Below are 15013 nucleotides of genomic sequence, written 5' to 3'. Positions count from 1 at the left end.
ACAGCCCAGAGTTTTTTAAACAGTGGGCTCTATGGAGTCGGGCCACCCTACAGGCATTTCTGCTGCCGGCCCTTCCTGCCTGTCAGCTGGAACCCACAGACACAGACCCAACGCCTGTGCCAGCTCTGCTGCAGCCCCAGGGCGGGGCCGTGGAACCTGGCCCGGGGCCGGAAGCCTCTGCTCCTGTCCTGACCCTGCCTTTCCCCAAGTTTGGTTCTTTTCTCGGAATGTGATTTCCCCAAAATGCTGCTGCTCTCTGCACCCCCAGAGGCCACAGGAAAAGGTCGATGGTTTCATACACGCAGAAAGGAGGAGTCTAGGGGGTGTGACTTCATCGACCACAGGACAGTTTCCATAGACTTTCCTACCCCTTCCCTGAAACACATCCCAGTAGGAGAAGGGTGACCGCATGAGGTGGCTGGGATTTCCCTCCCAAGCACCAGGCGGGATCACCTTTCTCTACCTCCTTGAACTTACTGGCTTTGACTCACGAAATGTGAGCAGAAGGGGAATGAGAGACCCTGGGCAGGAGGCGTCTGACGTCAGCGCATAGTTCATCAGCATGCAGCCCCGGCGAGGCCGTGGCGGCTCCACCCCCCAGGGACCCCGCACAATGCCAACGAAGACAGCCTCCTGCCAACCTGTGATGGACATACAGGGCGAGAAACGTGTCTTTGCTCTGTGGGCTACTGAGATTTGGGGATCATCTGCCGCTGGGGCACAGCCGAGCCTGGCCTGCCGGACACCACAACTGTGCACAAGGAGAGCATCGAGCACATTAGGAAACAGAGGCCCATTTCCAGCAGCTGGTTGCAGACGGAACTGTGAAGAGTGTGGCCCAGAGTATTTGCCACAGCCCCCTCCCTTCCTCGGATGGTTTCTATGGCACAGAACCCACGGCATTGAAGGACCACTCATGGTGAAGAACCCCTACGATCCTTCTTGAGATACCATAAAACTGACTTTACTTACAGAATTAAAAGTTAACATGAAGCGTCATTCCCTTCCTACCTCAAACTTAGAACTACTGAAGAAAATCAATATAAGAAGTAATCTACATGAAAAAAGGTTGAAATATGAAGCTACACACACTCTTGATTTGTGCTAAGGTGGCCACAAGGCTTGTTGCGGTCCCAGATGCTATAACCCCGATGGCAAAAGGCCAGTGAGAGTAGACTCCGCCACCCCGATCGTAAAGCCAGGCGCACACGGAACACACACGTCCCTGAATGTCAAGGGTCGTATCCACCTCTCCTCGAGGAAACTCCCGCTCTCTTGAATGAGACTCAATTCGGTGAACCAGATCCACAGCCTCCTCAGACCCTTCCCGTGAAGGAGACTGTTCTACCACAATTGTTGACATGAACCACTTGGAAATTCAAGGGCAAAGTGAGGATCTCCGCAGCCTGGCCTCACCACTCTCGCGTTGCCCAACAACAAGGCGGATGGACTGATGCAGCCCAACGGCAATCGAAGAGCAAGCTGACATCGAGCACGCTCGCTCGTAGGCCAGGTCAGAGCTGCGCAGCAAACACACACAGAGTGGGTCCTCCCTTCCTGGCTGCACAATCCGTCCCAACGATAGCTCCACTGCGCTCCCAGCCTGCGGAAACTAACCCGACTCAAGCTGCCGCCATTCCTCCTTGGGTCTGCGGAGAACCCTCCCGCTCATGGTTGGTTTTTGTCTTTTGTGGGATTGTTTTTTTTTTTTCCTGGTCTATTCCTTTTTCTTGCTTTGTTTTCCTGGAAAATAAGCCCAGTCCCGTCTGCCTCTGCCACACCAGAACACTAATAGCCTCCTCTGGAGAAAATTTAGCAGATGGGTGAGGCTACAATCCTTATTTGAAGCTGTTAAGCTCCATTAACACTCATTGACTTTAATTGGAAAGCACTTAATTCCTCAAAATTACAAAGCAGACACAACAATCCCTCCGCCTCTCTCAACATTGCCTCTCTTTTCTGCTCTCTCCCTCCTGCTATCTCCTTTTCTCTCTTGTCAAAGCAGCATTTCGTCTGAGCTCCACACAGACACTGCCACCCCAACTACCGAGGACGGAAGGCAGAGAGAGCCGATGGACGCACTGGGGGTGGACGGTGATGAGGCGCAGACACCCTTCCACAGCTGCCTGGGCCCAGCCCCCACCCCCCGGGAGGAAGTCACGCGCATCTGGCTCCTTGTCACTCAGAGCCAAGCACCTATTTCTTCTGGCTGAGAAACCCTGTGGAGCGCAGGCAGAGCCACCCCTCCCTCGTGGGCTGAAACCATGGACTTCTGGACTAGGGCAGAGTGTTGTCTAAGGCTCCCGTTTTAGAAATGAGAAGCCGAGGCCCTGGGAAGGACAGAATCCACCAGAAGTAGAGCCCAGGTCTCGTGGCTCTGAGACAAGCGCTCCTTTTGCTTGCTTCTGGTTAGAGCGGCTCCCTCAGCAGCCGAGAGTGTCACCTCATCCCCCCCACCCCCGAGGGGCTGACAGCCGTCAGAATGGGGAAAGGGCAGGAACTCCCCCTCACCCTGTTCCTCCCCTCGCCTCTCTCTCCCCCACTTAAAACGCCCTGGGTTCTTCATCCCCACCCTTCTCAGAGGACGCGCTACTTTCTTTCCTACTTGTTCCCTCACACCGGTGGACGGTGGCAGTGAAAGACGAAGGCTCTACACCCAGGCGACCTGGTTGTAATCACTCGCTGTGTGGTTTGGACACATAGTAACACCACCCTTCTGTGCAAGGGCAGATAATAATAGCACCCGCCTCACGGGATCGCTGTGAGGATTCGCGCGTTGGGACCATGCGGCACTTAGAACAGCACGGGGCACCCTGTAAGCATTTGTCGTGATCGAGGAGACAGAGGTCTAGGCCAGGACTTCCGTCTGGTTCATCGTCGAGTCCCAGCATTTGACTGTGAGGGACGGGGCCCATCGGGTCAGTCGCTGTGTCTCCAGCACATGAGAGGACGCTGGGTAAAAAAACGGTCAACCGAATGAGCCTGGTAGCGTGCACAGCGCACACCAGGCGCCTCTCCAGTGCTCGGGGAGTGAACACGTGGATTTCCAGAGTTCCCAGAATCGGAAATTCTCACTTAGGGCATTTCCGATCTGCAGGCCCCGCTATGTGTTTTACTGCTCTAAGGCATTTATTCTATCAGCTGCTGCCTTAGCAAGTTTAACCAGAGCCCAGCTCTCAATTTCCAGAGCATTTTCTTGGTGCAGAGTCCCCAACTGCCTTGTGACAGAGTCCCCGCACAGGGGCTGAAACATACCTGTTGACTGTCATTTTGCTGGTGTTGTCCAGGCTCTGAAAATCCAAGTCCCAAAAACACCCTGCTTAGTAGTCATCTGTGAGGGGCCAGGGACACAACCACCTCAATAAAGGAAGACAACAGAGCCTTGAATCAGAAAGCCGGATCTGGAATCTGGAAGTGGGATTACGGGCTTGTGCAGAAGATAGCGCCACACAGCGACAGGTCCGGAAGCCGGAGGATATTTGGAGACGGCATTCAGGGCCCACACAGAAAGTGTCTGGGGTTTCTCAGATGAAAGGCACTCCACAAGAACATGTTAATTACCTTGGAGGCTCGTGCTGAACTTGGCCTGGAGGAAATAAACACTCTGCTGACTGACGGCCAAAACACTTAGCCTGAGACTTTCATTCACCCCACTTGGACGTGTATCCAGAGACAGTCAGCAACTGTCTGGGACACAGGTCAGCCCTTGAGCTCGGCTGGAAGATGCCTGGGATGTGTCAGGGTGACTCCCAGGGGCACTGAAAGGGTAAGAAGATGCAAGTTCTCCTGAGGCGGCAAGTTCCCCTGGGCCTATGCCACCCCGTGGGGCACTGTCTTAGGAGCAGGCCCACTCAGCTGGCCAAGATGCACTGACCTGCTGTGGCCTCTTATAACTTCACACGAAGGAAAAGGAAGGGGATAGTGTGGACACCCCAAAACCAGCTGGTACGCACGGTGCATTCTCAGTCCCTCACGGCTTGGAGGCTATTTCTGTGACTTGAAAACTGCAAATAAAGGAGATTTTTTTTTTTCTAACTGCGCCTTTTAACGGTATGCAAATTCCCCAGTGAATGAACAGGGCAAGGAAATCAGCTCTCTTGGGACTTCAGGACTTCGGACTTCGGAGTTAAAGCCAGAGGGAGAACAGACCAGCATGAAAACTGTCTTGACACCCCTTCCCTTGGCCGGAGGATCCACAGCATTTTGTACCTGCGGGCGCTGACACCCTTCCCTCTGTGCGGCCTTTTCTTCCTGTTCCCAAGGAGCCAGGAGGACAGGGATCCACCCGCATCCATCCCTCCATCCAGGCTCCTGCTGACGGACAGACGGGCGGATGGATGGACGGACGCTGGCACCCGGCAGACCTGCTGTCAGTGACTCACTCCTGCCCCAGAGAACCGCTCAGCGGGTGCTCGCTCAGGGAGACCGCAGCTCCCCAGGCTGGTCCTGCCACCTTGCAGGTTGGTCCGCGCTTCAGCTCCTTCGTGTGAAAACTGAAAACCACCATTTCGTCTCCAGAATTGTTTTACACATTAGGCATAAGGGTCGTTGATTATCTTTTTCTTGTAGGTTGCCAGTGCAGAGAACATTTGGCCGGGGGCCGGGCGGGTGGGGCGGGGGAAGGGTGGGTGCGGGGCTGTGCTCCTTGAGGCCTCCTCCTCCCTTTACAGGAAAATTCCACATCCTGCCCAGCCCGGGAGGCTCTGCGCGCCCTGAGCTCGGTTCATTCCTCAGCTGTCTCTGCACCCTACTCAGCACACCCACCTCGTTTCCGCCGCTGAGCCTTCGGACGTGCTGCCCCGGGGTCTGGCACGCTCCCATTCCTCTGCATCCCCAAGAATTAGCGGCAAAGGCTCATTCTCGCAGAGGCGCACCCCAGATTCCCAGGCCCCAGCACAGCTCCGCTAATCTGTCTCACATCACCGAAGGGACTTACCCGCTTCTGCAAGTCGTTCATGTGCGTCCCACCCCTCCCTCCTCCAGGAGCCTGCACACTCCGATTCGCCGGGGCGGGGTCTGTCCCATGCATGGCAATGCCTCGCCGCTGAGGAGACCCCCTGGCACTGGCGCCATCTCCTGATGGTCTCTGTGGAGTCCGTGTGCTAGAGAACCGCAGCCGCAGCCGCAGTGAGCCAGGAGGACCCAGGAGCTACGTTCCAACAGCCTTCATCCAACGCCACGCTGGGGAGCCGGCAGAGCCCTTCCCGCCCGCGGGAAAGCCAGGAAAGCAATCACCGCGTGCCAGGGTCAGAGATGCCAGAGCATCCACAACCCACTCACTGGAGGACGTGCTTTCCTGGGCCCCAGGTTCCACGGGCTCAGGGCTCTTGAACAATTGCCAAAGCTCCCGAAGAGGCAAAAGCTGCTGGGGTGTAATTAGGAGGGGTGATGAGTAAGGAACTGTTTTTACAAGGGAGCGAGTGTACGTGGAACAGGCCACTGCTCTTCCGATGGGATGCTGTTTGCCTGCTCTCGTGTCTGCCTGACTCCCATCCTGGGAACCACCAAGCCCGGTTTCTGTCTCCCCAAATACCACCCGCGCACCTGTCGGGCAGGTGTTATTGCACCAGGCTAACAGTGCACTCAGAGGATACTTATCTCAAACATCATAATCCACTTTAACAGTGTTAGTCAATACCAGTATCGGGGTTCCCCTCCCCTACCCCATCCCACCCAGGGGATAGTAGATTACCCAGCATAAGCAATGGCTGAGATTAAGAGTTGCAAATCCAGGGTGGATTCCTAAGCAGGAAGTGCTTCGGAAGCTGAGGCCCCGTGTCCAGAAACACAGCTCTAGGAACACACCTGCCAGCCAGCGACAGGGAAGGGGCACGAGAAGGTGGGGGAGGTGAGGGCAGAGGGCGGCGCACTCACTGAGCCCAGGTACCGTGGTTAGCTCCTGGGACCCTGCCTCCAATCCCGGGGGCGACACTTACTGCCTGTTGGCTTGGGGCTAGTTACTTAATCCATGAAAGGGGGGGAAATGATTACTGCATAGGGTTGTTGGGGTGATTAAGTGAGCTGGAAAAAAAGGAAGAAAAGCCCAACCTTAAGAGCCTTCATAGCGGTGCCATACACAGTCTGGTAGACTCCACGTGGCCAGACGCATCGGCGTTGACTTTCATTTATAGCCTCAAACCAGTCCTTCCAGAGAGGTAGGGTCATACCCATCACACAGTGTGAACCGGGCACTAAGGGTTAAGTACCTCATCCAAAGCCTCACAGCCAGGAGATGGCAAGGCCAGCGCTTGAACCCGAGTAATCTTCATAATCAATATCACCATAATAGCTACCGTTTACTGAAAGCCAGGTGGTGCACTATGCATTTTACATCGATTATGTCATCAGATCCTCAAACCCGCTCTAAGGAAAGGATTACGGTAACTATTTTACAAAGGAGGCACAGGGTGGGAATGGTTAAATACGTTGGCTGAGGTCCAACAGTCGATGAAGGGATAAAGCAGTTGTTCTGACACTAAAACCCACCCCCACGGGAAAAATGGGTTTCTCCCATTAACGGCCTACCTGTCTGGCATTCGCTACAGGTCTTTTGTCTCCACTCAAAATCGTCCATGCGCCTGAGTTCACGTGAAATGTAAAACTGCATCCTTTGCTGAACAGAGGCCAGGCACAGCCTTCTCTGTGAAGGGAACCCCCCAATCAAAGCCTAGTTTCCCATCCAGTTCCTTCTAGAAGGTTTGGTTTGGGGGCCAGAGACAACAATTGGAAAAATGGATGGAAACGAATCACAGGAAGTTCTTACTCATTCGGCTTTTCTTTTCTGGGAGTTAGAACAACACAAACATTTCCCCGGGTTAAATCAGCGTCCGCTCGCAGGTCTTCTACCACGGAAGGCTTTTCCGCAGCAATACGTGACTGTCCTCCCCAGACACTTCCAGGGCCCTACGTGGCTCTGAAAACACGGGCCAGTCACAGCACCTGTCCCACCCGACCCGTGTGGTGGTGATGAGACAGGAGGGCGAGGGGTCGCAGCATCATGCAGCAAAGACGTCACAGGGGGACTCCGTGTTTTACTAAAATATTAACCAACCAAAACCTGGTGCTAATTTGGTGCTCACTTGGCAGTCACCTGGGCCTTCATGTGGACCTATTAATGACTCCTTACACTATCGTTTTCTATAATTTGCAGGGACATGACTATTCAGTAAGAAAAATTTGAAATTGGCGTTTTACGAGGGGTACCCTATTGATTTTAACGAAGTGTGACACAACATGGCCTTGTTGGGGCCCTCGGCCCCAGCAGGGAGCCAACTCCCCGAGGGGCAGCGCCCCAGCCCGGCTGGCTCAGTGGCTCCAGAGGCCGGAAGGATGGCGAGGGGGAGGAGGGTGGCAAGTTTGCCTTGGCTGGCTCTGCCTCGTAATCCCTGCCCCCAGTTTGGTCTGTGGCAGTCCTGCGTCAAACACGGGAATGAGGACTCGAGCCAGGAAGTCTCGCTGTGAGAAACACCTGGCTCTGGGTAAAAGCCGTCGGTTCATTGAAACGGCAGTGACGACGCACTTCTTCATGCGAGTCAAGGTCAGAGAAACCACTCGCCCTCGGTAAGCATCTGATGTGCCGAGGAGTTTTTCCTCAAGACGAGGTCAGACTCTGTGGGCGGATGAAAGCAGCTCTTGGTGTGAGACGCAACTGGCTTTGTCCAGAGGATAAAAGAAAACAGGACTTCCAGAAACTTGCAAAATGCCGATCGCTTCTGCTCGACAAAAACTCAGCACAGGTGAAAATTTTAGCTTTCCTAATTTTGTCTTGCCTCAAATCCCCTCCCCCCAAAAAGTAGAATCATAAAACAAAACAAAACAAAACAAAGCTGGTAACTTAAACCTCAAAGGTTTAGGTCTTTAGTATTTTGAAGAAATACTGAACGCTTTCCTTTGAATTAAAAAAACCCTTGAATTTGATATTCCCTTAATTAAATGTCAGCAATTGCATATACACTGTGAGAACACTTGACCTTCTGCCTATATTATGTCACTGCTTATATTTCTAATGGCTCAACAGTGCCGCCGTTACTATCAAACTAATTGTCACCGACACACAGACTGGGGACCAGGATGGAATACTCTGCCAGCGTTGACAAAGGTAGGATGTCGGTCCCCTCCCTCTCCAGATTCCTGACTATTCTAGATCATCCAAGAAGAATGCACTGTCTCTAGGCCAAGAGTCAGGGGGAAAACACCAACGGCCAGGGTGTGGCCTAAGGAGGCCACCAGCAGCAGCGTCGTGCGCGTGTCCCTGTGTCCAGCCTGAGACCCTGTAGACAGCCCGGCTTTCTTGGGAGCCCGTTTTATTGACACATGTGGCAATGGGGCGGAGGGCGTCTCAAGATGAAGGGCCAGTTTCATTTATCGAGAAATGTATTCCTACCACAAGGAGTAACACTGTATTCCAGACTCACTAGTAAGTCCTCTGGGTGGGGAGTAGCCTGAGATTCCAGACCTCAAAGCAGGAGGAGCCTGGAGCCACACAGCCCACCCCACCCTGACACACCCAGCCCGTCCCCACCCCAAGCGGGGCAGGAGGAGAGCAGGGGAACAGTGTTGTGTGTGAGGCAGACAATTTTCAGACACTTTCCCTCGTTGCGGCTGTACTGAATACACAGTTTCCAAACACAAGTCACCGCTCCTGTGCCAGAAACCTACCTGTGATGGCACCTGCCACGTGCCTCCCACCCAGGCATCGGACACATGCTGTCTCATTTCACGACGTAAGCCCCAGCACAGTCACAACGGCCACCCCCATCGCACAGGCGAGGAGCGGGCTCGGGGAGGTTACCTCACTCGCCCATGGTCCCAGGTCCCAGGGGACGGAATCTGAATTGGGGCCCATGTTTGATGAACTCCAGAGCTTGCCCTTATGTCCCCAGTCCACAAAAATAAAAACGACTTCTCAGACCCTCCGAAAGTCCAGGTTTCTCCCACCTCTCAGATGTTGCTAGTTTTAAGCCCTCCTTTCTTTTCTGCCCAGCATATCCCGGAGGAAGCCTGTCTCCAGCTACCCGCCCCCAGCATCCACCCCAGGGTGAGGCAGGTCCACCCTGGGCACTCCTAGAATCCGTGGTAGAGGTTGTGGTTCTCTGCTCGTGGGAAACCTTAGATTTACTTTCAGAAGGAGGGACAAGCTGGACCAGCCCCGAGGCAGGCACACCTGGCTTCATCCCCAAAGCAGAAAACCCAGAAGTGGTCAAGGCCACAAGTTTACAGGTTGCCCTCAGCTTAATGTGAAATGCCAACAATGGGGGCATTTCCCAGAACACAGAACTGAGAGGGCATTCCTTTGTTTTGCACAACATCGAAGGACTGAACGGTTGAGCCTCTCTTGCACACCCCACCCAGGCCACGCTGGGTGGAACTGTCTCCCCTTCTTTTCTGTGCTGGAAGCGGGGCGGGGGAGGGGACGGGAGGCGGGGGGCGGGCAAGTCCGATGCTCTGACTGCAACACTGGTATCACCCGGGACGTTTCAATGGTCCAGAGGCTGGGTCCCAGCCCCAGGGGCTCCGAAGGATTGGTCTGCGGTGGGGCCTGGGCATCTGGATTTTAAAGGCGCCCCGGTGATTCGAAGGGGCAGGCAGGATTGGAAAGCCCTGGCCAGACCCCACTGGGACCAACGATTCCGCTGCCGCCAAAGTTCCTGCCTCTGAACTTTGCTGGCGCTCCTCAAACCCTCGGGTTTCTGCCTCCGGTCGGCCGCCCAGGGAGCTCTCTCAGAGCCGCCTGCAGCCCCCCCACCCCGCTACCCGCGCACCGGGGTGCAGCCTCCCGCCCACCCCCTGCCCCCCACTCGCTGCACTCCGGAGCCCGGGGCATATCTGCCCCCTGCAAACTCGGTCCCCGGCGCTGGGACTTACTTGGCCTCCAGGTTTGCAGAGCAGGCAGCGCGTGGACCGAGACACTGAGGCGGAGGCTGCAGCCCTCCGCCCGCAGCGGAGCGGGGAACAAGGCAGGAGCCTCCGCCGCTGGGCCGGCCCAGAACGGGAAGTGGCCGGACGAGAGTAGCAGCCGCGCCCCTCTCTCTGGCTGCGAGGGGAGGCCCGGGCAGCGTGCAGGGTGGCCGTAGGGGGGCGGCCACTCCCCCGCCGTGTGAGGGAGGGCCGGTAAGTTGGCCTGGGGCGTTACCTGTTGAGCATTGGCGGTCAAGCCACCGCGCAGCGCAGGGGCGAGTGGGCAGGCCCGAGAGTGCGCCCAGGAGTGACACTTGGGAACTTGTCTCGTCAGCTGAGCCAAGGCCAGCCTCCGCCAGGGGCCCAGGCCCGGCCCCCTAAAAGTGCCAACCCAGCAGCTGCAACTGGAGGCAACGCCTGGGTATGACAGTGAAACTTTTTTATTAATTGAATGTATGGGGGTGACATTGGTTAATAAAACCATACAGGTTTCAAGTGCATAACATCATCTTCATACTGCATGGTGCGCTCACCACCCAAAGTCAAGTCTCTTTCTTCCACCAACACCCTCCCCCCACCCCGCCACGGGACAGTGAAACTCTTGTTAAAATGCCACACGAGCTCTCAGACTTGAAAATGTAAGTTTTCTTCCTTGGCCTCGAATGTCTTCTTGGCAGTTGTACGTTTTGTGTTCTGTGCATTATTCTGTGACGACTTGTAAAGGGATTTTAACAGCAATACATTTCCCCAATAGAATCTGCTTTAAATGTTTGAGATGGGGAAGGGCTGTACTGGGCATAGGGATGCTGCACAAAACTGTCACCTATTCACACTGACACACACCCCATCGTGAGACCACGTGTGCTCATGAACACTGAGATTCCCATCACAGGCTGCCTTCTGAGAAACAGATCTTCAAAAGTGAAACTTTGCAAATGCAAAATAGATGGGCTTCAGTGGGCAAACTTCCAAGCCCCAAAAAGAAGATGCCAAAGATGCTCATTCCTCCCGTGTGCCCTGCTATGAACTTCTAGCATTCTGAATTTTACTTTCCATGTCTTTTGAACACTTTCATTTTTTCCATATCCTGTTTGTCTGGATGCATTCTGAGTAATTTCTTCCATTTTTTTTCTTTCTGTTCATGAATCATTTGGTACATAATTGAACCTGTAAATAATTGAAAGGGAGACCAGTCTCCCCACCTCCTCCGTGAGGTCCCCCTCCCACACCCGGAGCCTATGAGTATGGCCAAGGGGAACTAAGGCAACAGATGGGATGAAGGGTGCTCATCAGCTGGCAGTGAGATGCGGACATGATCGTGGATTATTTTTGTCTGTGGGCCCAATGCAATCCTAAGGGGCCTTACAAGAGGGAAAGGGAATCAGGTGAATCAGAGACGGCGGCCCCACGAGGACATGGCCGGATGTTGCTGGCCTTGATGATGGAGGACGGGGCTATGAGCCCACGAACGTGTGTGGCTTCTAGAAGCCGGAGCAGCAGAGGAAACAGATTCTCCCAGGGAGCCTCCAAAAGGAGCGTGGTCCTGCTGACGTTGTGACTGGAGCCCCAGTGAGACCCATTTAAGACTGCGGCCCTCCAGAACGGTAAGATAATACACTTGTTTTGTCTTAAGTCACTCGATTTGTGGTAACTTGTTGCAGCAGCAATAGGAAACCAGCACACCATCCATTTAAGTTTTTAACTTCAACAATAATACATTGGCTTTCTAAGAGTCTTCTGGTTCTATTTCTAGTTTACTTGGTCATTTTTTTAAGTCTCCTATGCTGATTCCATCTTTTTTTTAGTGCATAGTTAATTAATTTTTGTTTTTCATTTAACTTTTTATTTTGCGATAATTATAAATTCACGTGCAGCTTTAAGAAATGATGCAGAAAGAGCCATGTTCCTTTAACCCAGTTTCTCTCAATGGTGACACCTGGCAATATGACGACACCCAGGATGCTGGTGTCGATGCGGTCGGGATACAGAGCGTTTCCATCACTGCAAAGATGCTGCCTGTTCATACCACAGCACCCCCTCTGGAACCACCAGCAGCCACTAGGCTGTTCTCCATTTCTGCAACTTGTCATTTCAAGAATGTTATGTAAATGGACGCATACAGTATGTAACACTTGAGCATTGTTTTGGGTTCACTCAGCCCATTCTCTGGAGATTCATCCACGTCACTGCATGTATCAGTACGTAGTTCTTTCCTTTTTAGTGGTGAGTAGGTAGTTTCACAGTATGACCACACAGCGTGCTGAACCATTCCCAATAACCCAGATTTGCAGGTCTTGGCCCTTGTAACTAAAGCTGCTCTAGGCAACCATGTACAGGTCTACATGTGAACCACAAGTGTCCATTCCTCTTGGAGAAATGCACAGGAGTGCACCTCCTGGGTGTGGGAGCAGTTGCACGTTTAGTTTCTTTTTTTTAAAGATTTTATTAATTTATTTTTTAGAGAGGGAAGGGAGCGGGGGGAGAGAGAGAGAGAGAGAGAGAAACATCAATGTGCAGTTGCTGGGGGTCATGGCCTGCAACCCAGGCATGTACCCTGACTGGGAATCGAACCTGTGACACTTTGGTTCGCAGCCCGCACTCAATCCACTGAGCTACGCCAGCCAGGGCTACGTTTAGTTTCTTAAATGGCCCAACTGTTTTCCAGAGCAGCTGTGCCGCCTTCCACTCCCAGCCGCAAATGCACGCAGGCCCCTTGGCTGGATGGATGAACAGAGTGTGTATACTCATGCAACAGAACAGGACACAGCCGTAAAAAAAAAAAACAGTGCTAAATGTTGGTAAGCCTCAAGGGCAGGATGCTAAGTAAAGAAGCCAGGCACAAAAGGCCACCTATTGCATGATTCCTTTTCATGTGAAACATCCAGAATAGTAAATTCATAGGGACAGAAAGGATATTGGTGGTTGCCAGGCAGCAGGGGGAGGAAGGAACGGGAGTCACTGCTTAATAATCTGGGCTTTCCCTGGGGACGATAAAAATTTTGGAAGTGGATAGAGCCGGTGCACAACAGTGTGAGTGTATTAAATGCCACTGAATTTTTCAGTTTAAAATGGTTAACTTCAGGTTAAGTGAATTTCACCTCGGTAAGGAAGTTAGTTTAAAAAGGAAGTTATAAATGCCATTCTGTTTTCGGTTTCAGCATCCATGGGTTCTAGGATGCAGAACTGCGGTTGATTTTTGTGTGTTTACCTTGTGTGCTGTGACCTTGCTGATGAGCTCACTCATTGGTTCTAAGGGATACTTTTGGTAGATTTCTAGGGATTTTCTACACAGACCATCATGTTATCTATACAGAGGGAATGTTTCATTTTTTGCTTCCCGGTCTGTATGCCTTTCTTTTCTTGCCTTATTGCACTGGTTAGAACTTCCAGCACTGTTAGAGAGGTCATTGTGGGGAGGAGGGGCGCTGACACTTGTTACTGCTGGTCGCTCCCTACTCTGCCTTTTCTGATATTGTCCTGGTAGTGGTGGCAGGGGACTGCATGAGGGTACCCTGTGAGAGCCCGGTGAGGCTGAAGTCTAAATGTCCTCTTGACCTTTGCTAGCTAGAGGAGGGGGAGGGGTTCCGCAGTTTTTCTCTCTCTCGTTTGGCTGGAGGTCAGAACGTATCCTCTAAAACTTTCCCGTCTTGCTAGATCATCTGTTTCCTACTCCTTTGGCTAGACAGAGCAGGCTTTCTTATTGCTGTTATTTTGGACTGTGCTCTTTGGTGCTTTTGGGTTGCTGGCTTCTTTGGCTACAAGTCAGAGTGAGATGAAGCAGAGAAGAAAACCCAGGGGATGCAGCACCATGCCGTGCCTTGGGTCCCGAGGCCCCTGGCAGGTCTGCCTTCTCTCCAGCTTTCAGTCTTCTGTTTTTTCACACAGCAAGTTTGGGGATTTTAGTTGCACTTAAGTAAAGGGATGGGGAAGAGTATGTCCACTCCACCTTCCCAGAAGCCAAAGTCACCATATACATTTTGTAGTGCTTTGGATAATTTCAATTATCTCAAAACCTTGAGAAGCTACACTTGCATTTTCTGTTCCCACTCATGATGTGCCACTTTCCTTATCTTTTAAAGGGGAAGCCCCGAGGACCGAAGTTAGGTTTGCTTTCTTCCAAGGATTGGCATCTGCCTCTGCTGGGAGCCGTGAGCCTTACTGACTGGGGACAGCGTTTGTTCTCGCCAAGGGCCCTGGTCTCACGGAGGACTCTCAGGTTCAGTTTTCCCGTCCCGCAGCAGGCGGTGCAGCCCCGATTCCAGGGCTGTGATTGGCGTCTGCACCCAAGGACATCAGGGTCATCCATTACCAGAACTGTCTGCCCTGGGGGCTTGCAGTTTCTCTTCTGTCTTGTGGGAGAGGAATTCACACTCTTTGAAGATGGTCCTTATTTGTTTGCAAGCCCAGAAATGCTTTTTCAAAAACCTGATTGTTATGGTTTACCCAGGGACTGGTTTCTATTGCAGTTAGGAAGCCAACATCACCACTAGAAACAGGCATTGCTTCCATAAGACATTTGGTATGGCAGAATTACCTTGAAAGCAACTGGAAAAACTAGGTCTGGTGATAAAGTTTTTTTGAAAGGCCAGGCATGAAGGTTTTATTGCTAGCATTTTAAATTCTTTAATGCAAGTCGTCATTTCAGGTTAGATAGATAGTTAAAATCATATCCGATTGTTAGTGTCCACAGCAACACTGAGCCTTGCTCACTGTGTCGCCATAACTGGGTTCCAGGTCACCGACCAACTTGATCTTCTTTGGAGGAGTCACGAACTGGAGGAATCTAGAATTTTGGAGGGTGCCCTTGAAAATCGAGAGGTGTGACAGCTATGAAACGGGGTCTGACCTGGAGTCTGTGTGTGGCCCAGCGTCACTGCGGAGTCGCAGCCGTAGCTGGAAAGTCCTCTGGTCTTTCTTCCCAAGAGAATGGACCGAATCTTTATTTTGTGGTCCTGCAGCTAGTTCTCCCTCATCCCAGTCACCTGTTTGGGGGGCCCGGCTGACGGCCCCTCACAGAAAGAGAAGACGGTTTCTGATAACCAGTATTGTTTTCTTCGTGACTCTTTCCTGTGTTTATTCCGTTAATAAATGTTAGACAGTGACCGTTCCTTCCCAA

At 52.6% G+C, this 15013-nt stretch overlaps 1 protein-coding gene across 3 annotated transcripts in view; it reads right to left on the bottom strand.

Annotated features, from left to right (window-relative positions):
• NOD1 (nucleotide binding oligomerization domain containing 1) overlaps window positions 1-10199 on the bottom strand; it is a 37981-nt gene extending 27782 nt beyond the window's left edge. Inside the window, exon 1 of one of the 3 annotated variants that reach the window (XM_045828572.1) lies at window positions 10133-10199. The gene's annotated coding sequence lies outside the window, so the exon portion shown is untranslated. Of the gene's footprint in view, window positions 1-3255; window positions 3321-9864 lie in introns of those variants that run through there. The other 2 variants (XM_045828571.1, XM_045828573.1) reach the window with 2 other exon arrangements.
• Between the last annotated feature and the right edge of the window lie 4814 nt (window positions 10200-15013).

The sequence above is a fragment of the Phyllostomus hastatus genome, unplaced genomic scaffold (assembly GCF_019186645.2).
Source record: "Phyllostomus hastatus isolate PE091 unplaced genomic scaffold, TTU_PhHast_1.1 phas_scaffold_78, whole genome shotgun sequence".
In the NCBI taxonomy this organism is placed as follows: Eukaryota; Metazoa; Chordata; class Mammalia; order Chiroptera; family Phyllostomidae; genus Phyllostomus; species Phyllostomus hastatus.
Note: the sequence above shows the minus strand (reverse complement) of the source record. Positions and strands in the feature narration are given on the sequence as shown.